This window comes from Pteropus alecto, unplaced genomic scaffold (assembly GCF_000325575.1).
Source record: "Pteropus alecto unplaced genomic scaffold, ASM32557v1 scaffold39, whole genome shotgun sequence".
In the NCBI taxonomy this organism is placed as follows: domain Eukaryota; kingdom Metazoa; phylum Chordata; class Mammalia; order Chiroptera; family Pteropodidae; genus Pteropus; species Pteropus alecto.
The window spans coordinates 4,773,944-4,780,783 of NW_006443568.1; the positions used below are offsets into that span (position 1 = coordinate 4,773,944).

The 6,840-nt window shown below is 49.9% G+C and overlaps 1 protein-coding gene across 3 annotated transcripts in view; it reads left to right on the plus strand.

Annotated features, from left to right (window-relative positions):
* Positions 1–6,840, plus strand: part of TRIM62 (tripartite motif containing 62) — a 30,026-nt gene that overhangs the window by 6,168 nt on the left and 17,018 nt on the right. The window lies entirely within an intron of this gene.

A 6,840-nucleotide genomic window follows, 5' to 3' on the forward strand; every position in this document is an offset into this window, starting at 1 on the left:
ACAGGCCACAGTGTAGAAATTTAGAGCTGAAATTAGGGGGCCCAGGATTTTATTTTATAGAGGAAAAAGGATCTGGTAGGGAGTGACAACAAGAGAAGTAATAACTCTAAAAAACCACTGGCCAAAGTTTATAGGACACTTGCTATGTGCCAGGCAGGTACTGTTATGGGCATTGAATCCTCACAACAGCACTTTTTCCTTTCCCTGCTCTCAGAGCGGGACTAGGATCAGCACCACCACACAGGTGAAGACACTGAGGTTCAGAGGTTCAGTAACTGGCCCCAGATCACACTACAAGTAGGAGGCAGAGCAGGGACTCAGACTCGGGTCTATCTGGCTCAGAACTCACCCTCCTCACAGGTATTCTAACTGCTTCAGGGAGCATCCAGATAGGGAGGGACCTCAGAAACCATCCAGTTCCACCATCTCCCCACTTTCCAGATGGGGAAACTGACTTGCCCAATGTGAGACAAGAACTCAGCTCTCCGGACTCTCATGCAGTGGGGTTTTCACAGGATCATTTACCTTTGGGATCTTGAGCTCTGCTTAGGTACTTGGGGTGGGTGTGGAGGACTTGGAGGGGGATTCCGTTTTGGATTCAGGGATTCATTCAGTAATTTCTTCAGTTAACACTCCTGCTGTGGATAGCGAGGCCAGGGGCTGTGCAAGGCCCGGAAGAGAAAGCGAGCCCTGGCCCTGCTGTGGTTTCGTTTTTTTCTCTTCTCTCTCAATGAATCCTCGCAGCAGCCCTATGAGCTGGGGCACATCGCTTCATTTTTCAAATGAGAAAACTGAGGCTCAGAAATGGTGCTTAAGGTCACACAACCACTAAGGGTCACTGAAGATAGAACTCGGACTCAGGTTATCTGAATCTGAACAGAAACTGGCATGGAGGTGAGCACATGCTCAGGTGTGTTTGTTGTGGCTAGAGGGGAGGGTGTGTGAGGGGAGGCGAGAATGGGAAAGTGAGGCTCAGCGAGCTCGAGAAGGACCTTGAATATACCATCCCCCACCCCCAAGTTGCTTAGACTTGATCCTGGAGATGCTGGGGAGCCAAGAATGGATTTGAGCAGGTGAGCATGAGCGTGGCCTGGTCCCATCTGCTCAGGGTGGACTGGTGGGAGAGCCTGGAGGGAAGCTGGAGGAGCAGCCAAGAGGCGTTGCCAGAGACTGCAAGGCTCAGAGTAGACACAGAGGGGTGGGGCTCAAAGAGAGAAATACAAGAGTTCAGGTCTGTCAAGAGGAGCGACAACATCAGGCATTTTGGGCATCGAAGAGGGATTGGGGGGAAAGGAAGGAGAGACAAGTTCGATTTGTCTTAAGATTTCTGGCATCCTTGGGCCAGCGAGGGGAAGAGAGAGCAGTACTGGGGCACAGAAAAGGGGAGAAGATCTTGAGCACCTACTATGTGCCAGTACCATGCTGGGCCCTTTCATAACTACTGTCTCATTTAATCTTCATCACAACCCTGTGAATGGCTCTTATTTACTTTTGACAGAGAAGGGAAGGAGTGATCTGCCCAAGGTCACACAGTTGGAATTTGAACCCAGGCTTTTCCGATGCCAGAGTTCATGTCGTCTTCACTGGGCTGACGGACTGAGAAGAGTCCTTGAAGTCGAGGGGAGATGGCTTTCTGTAGCAGCTTTGTCCTCTGGGCTAGGAGAGGGGTGGCCTCTCAGGAGGCAAGGTCTGGCCTTGAGGACATGTAAGCCCTGGCTCTCTGTCCTCCCCACGGCTGCTGTCCCAGTCCTGGCCTCTCGAAACCCATGGGAGCCCCAGGGCCTCTCAATGGACATATTTGTATAATTGTGTTCTTAGGTCCGCACCAGCCCTAACTCTGCCCCTCTCTGGAGGAAGAAGTGGAGAGCCATGGCTCTGCCCTCTTTGGTACATGCCTCCCCTCCCCTCCTCCTCCCCTGCCCCAGCTCCAATGGGGCCCCGAAGAGTCAGCTCCCCCAGGCTGACTTTCAAGGCCTCTTCTACCCCCTACCCTCACCCCAGCTAGCCCCATGGCCTTTCCAGCTTGTGACTCCACCCCTATGCCACATACCTGGTTCTGGCCTTCCTCAACTACCCACTACTTCCTGCACACACCAGGCGTGCCCCTGCCCATCCATCTTCCCTGATCCTTCCAACAAAAATAAACTCTTTCCTGGAAGCTCTTCAGGTCTGAGTTGCTATTTCATGTATAATTGTAATTATTATGACAACGATGACAACAGCTAAGAGTGATATCCTGGGCATCGTGTCAGATAGGGAATAAAGTCCTCTAACCCTTACACCCAGAGCCAGCGCTGTATCAGCCGCACTTCACTGGCAGAGGGAGGTATCACAAACACCGTGGCTGGATTGGTTCCTAGGCAGTCCCTCCGCGTTTATCCTGTTCTCCCTCGTAGTCTACCTATTTACATTTCTGCCTCCCCAACTAACTGCAGAGTCCTCAAAGGCAAGAACTGTGTCTACATCTCCCGATGTGTCTGGCCCAAAGCCTGACCATGGGTGACCAGATGCGATGGTTGTATCGAATTGAGCAGGAGACAGAATGGCCTAGGAGATTTTGGAGTCACTTAGAGCCCTTGATGAGTTCTGTGGCCTTAGGCGAGCTGCCTGGCCTCTCTGAGCCTCCATTTCCCCCTCTATGAGATGGAAGCAATAAGACACTAACCTCGTGAGTTTGTTGTGGGAATCAGGTGACATGACGCCTGTGAAATTCAAACCCCCAAGTCACACGCCACCTCCAGCCCTTCTGGTTCTGAGCTCTGGTATCGCCAGTGTCCTCCCTCACAGTTAGCTCTGTCACTTAGGAGTTTATCAGTAGCTTCCTGTTTCCTCCTATCTGACCTCTGCTGGGAGTAAATTATCCGGTTGGTTCTCCTCTGTCAATCTGTGTAGCTGTGGGCCAGTCAGTCCCTTTACTTGGACCTCAGTTTCCTGTTCTAGAAATCCAGAGGATTGGACCAGGTAGTCCCTGGGGCTCCTTCCTTCTCTGACAGCCTGAGAGGCCTGGACACAGTGATGGTTGAGGATTTGGAAAAGTGACTGAGAAACCTAACTTGGGACATGATGACCTCTCTATCTCTTGAGCACTCGGTGTATGCCAAGCTCTGCCCTATGAAACTCAACACTTCACTATTATCTCATTTCACCCTCCCAGCCCCAGAAGGTATTATTATCCCCATTTTGCAGATGAGGGACTGGGGCACAGAGAAGTTAGGGTACATGCTCAAGGTCACACAGCTAGGGTATGTGGCAGAGCCAGCCTCCTAACTCAGGCACGAAAGGAGACGCAGGGGCCCCGGGGTGGGAGGCAGAGCTCAGGCTGCCTCCTAGTCCTGCCCTGTGGGTTCCAGGGTTTGGATGTTCCTTTAGGCTCTGTAGCCTTTCTGGGGAGAGCTGGCTGCTTGGGGCCCTCTCTCCCCTCCCGCCCTCTCAGAGGTGAGCTCTGACCCAGCCCAGCCTCTTCCCTGGCCAGATTTGTTCTGCAAACTCTTATCCAAGTCACTGTGCCTGGCCCTATCCTAGGTACTGAGAATGTGAAACTATATCAGGCACAGTCTCTACTTTCAAGAGCCCACGGTCTCATGGGGGAGACTGACAGGTATCTGTGTACTTTCGTGGTGCAAGTGAAGGGCACTGCACGTGGAGGAGTATCTGAGGACAGTTTGGAGAATTTGATATAGAGATTCTCAGTGGAGGTGATATTTGATCTGGAGCGAATGAGTCCAACACATGGAGCGAAACTTGGGCGAGCATTCCAGACAGGGAATAACAGGTGCAAAGCCTGGAGGACAGCACTACAAGACACTTAGTGCATCTAGAGCAGCACTCTGGAATAATGGAAGTGTTGTACAACTGTGCTGTCTGGTATCGTACCTGTTAGTCACTTGTGACTATCCAGCACTTGAAATAAGTAAGCAGTGTAACTGAGGAACAGAATTTTCAATTTTATTTCATTTTCATTTTATTTTAAGTAGCCACATGTGGCTAATGGCTACTGTATTGGACGGTGCAGGTCTTGACCAAGAAATAAGGCTGGAGAAGAAATTTGGGTGAAGAGCCTTAAATGCCATGCTCGGGTTTTGTGCCCTTCTTCCCAGACGATGTGGAAATCTTGCGGAAGACGTTGGGAGAGAAGTGTGGACGCATCCGTCCTTTAGAACGATCACTCTAGCTGCTGTGTGGGGCACTTGGAGAGTGCGGGCGTAGGGAGGAGCCTGGGGCCACAGTCCAGAAGAGAAATAATAAAAACGAAACCAGGGCCAGGAGGAGGGGTGCAGAGAGGAAAGAACAAGTTCCAGGGCAAACCTGAAGACTGATTAGATGGGTGGGTGGACGGTGTCAAGAGTGACTCCTAGATTTTTGGCTTCCCTGACAGTGGGGGGCGGGGTGCCCTTCACTGAGATGGAGAACATGAGAAGGGGAGCAGATTGGGGTCCCCTAATACTTCCGGCATTCACCGTGATGTTAATGTCTGTGTCCCCGTCGCCCCCTCACCCTCACCCCGACTCATCCTTCCTGAGGCATCATGGATTGGGACTTGTCCCTCATCCCTCTCCCTGTTGCTGACGCAGTACCATGTGGGCCCAAGGAGGCCTCGGCACACGTTTGTGGAGTGGATGAATGAGTGTTCTCTGGCTCCCAAGGTCTAAGAGGAAGGCACAGACCTGCTGTCCTTTTTATTCAGCCCTGAAAGCAGGAAAGAATTTGTCCAAGTTCCTCAGATGCCCTGAGCAATGTACAGAATGCACCTCCCAGGCAGTTTTCTCTGAGGCTCTGAAGAGCTGCCTGGGTGGCTGGGTCTTTTGTGGACCCATGAGGACCACCAAGGGGGAAGATTGTAGCACTTGGCCCATGTCCTCAAACATCTGCATCTCAGCCAGACTTTGGCCTAAGCTGGACAGACCCAAAGCCGCCGGGGAGGGCCTGAGGAGCAGTCACTCTGCACTCTTAGGTAAATGAGATCCATCTGCTCCATCGACTCAGGTGCACAGGACTCCATCAGGAATGACTTTCAGCTGTTAGTAATAGAGACCTGACTAAAGGAGCTGAAATCAGATGAGAGTGTATCTCTCTTCCATGTAAAACAAGTCAGTAGGGAAGGACCCCAGACAGTGGTGCACTGGAGCCAGCTTGCACCGGTTCCTGAGAGCCGATTGTGCAAACCTCTTTCCAGCTCTCTGTCCAGTAACCTCACATTGATAGCTTGAAACTGGCTTTGGCAGAAGCACTTACAGAAACCTGCAAACATTGTAAATCAGGTTTTTTTTTTTCTTTCCAGAGGGCAAGCTTCCTAGCATATCACTGAGTTTCGTGTGGTATAGCCACCCTGCAGTCATCAGAAACCTAGGCTCCTTCTATTTCTCTGGTTTTGGCATGTGACTTCCATTTTTATAGTTGCCTTATGGCCTGAGAAGGCTACCAGCCTTCCAACCATTGTCTGTGAAAGCTCTCTACTCTCACAAAATAAGCTGTTCCTATTTTCCTAACTCCTATGTTCATGGCTAGTTCTTCATCCTCCTCTGAGAAGCCTTCCCTGCCCATCCTACCTAAATTCACCCTCTATCCCATGCTGCTTATTTACTGTATAGCACAGACCATAACAGGTAATTACCTGGTTTTGTTATTTCTTTGTTTAATATCTGTCTTCTCCCACTAGACTGGAAGTCCCTGTGGGCAAGGACTGTGTCTGTCTTGTTCTCTGCTGTATTCCCAGTGATTCAGCGGTGCCTGGTACATAGTAGTTGCTCAATAAATGTTTGTGGAATGATTAAGGGATAATAAGCAAAGATCATTTTTTCTGCATTCTTCCTTTAGCATATCATCATGACCATTTTCCCATTTTGCTACCTAGTATGTAAAATTAGCTGGACTAGTTGTTTTCTCAGGGCCCTCTCTACTCTGATGAGATGAACAAGTGGGTGGGAGGTGAGTGTGAACAGGTAAGTCAGCTCCCTGGCATCATTCACAACCCAAACTGACTGGGAGACCCAGACCCTATTCAGAAGCTATGTCCATGGAAATTCATTCACAAAGCAAAGTTCCTTGAGTTTCATCTCAGTGCCAGGACGTTGATGGGTGCAGGAGATATGGAGAGGGAGCATTATAAATGCCTGACCCGGAAGACTCATGGGCTAGTATGGGGATGGAGGAAGGACAGACAGGACAACAACTAGCTATAATTCAATGGACTAAATGCTCAGTCCAGCAGACAGCTGGACCCTGTACTGTAGAGCACCACTTCCACACCACATTCATTCATTTAACAAATAACTGTTGAGGCCCTACTGTGCACTAGGCACTATTATAAGCACTGGAGATAGAAGAGTGAACAAGGCAGACAACATTCCTGCCCTCATGACACTCACATTCTAGTATAGGAGGTGAGCAATGAACACACTGATCACCCTGGATAGTAGATGATACTATGAGGAAGGACAGACAGGACAACAACTAGCTATAATTCAATGGACTAAATGCTCAGTCCAGCAGACAGCTGGACCCTGTACTGTAGAGCACCACTTCCACACCACATTCATTCATTTAACAAATAACTGTTGAGGCCCTACTGTGCACTAGGCACTATTGTAAGCACTGGAGATAGAAGAGTGAACAAGCCAGACAACATTCCTGCCCTCATGACACTCATTCTAGTATAAGAGGTGAGCAATAAACACACTGATCACCCTGGATAGTAGATGATACTATGAAGACCATGAAACAGAATGTGGGGGCCGAGGGTGCGAGTGGATGGTCAGGCAAGACCTCTGAGTTGATAAATTAATGATACAAAGGAATCACGGGGAGAGAATCTGAGAGTGGAGTGCACCAGCCACAGGAAGT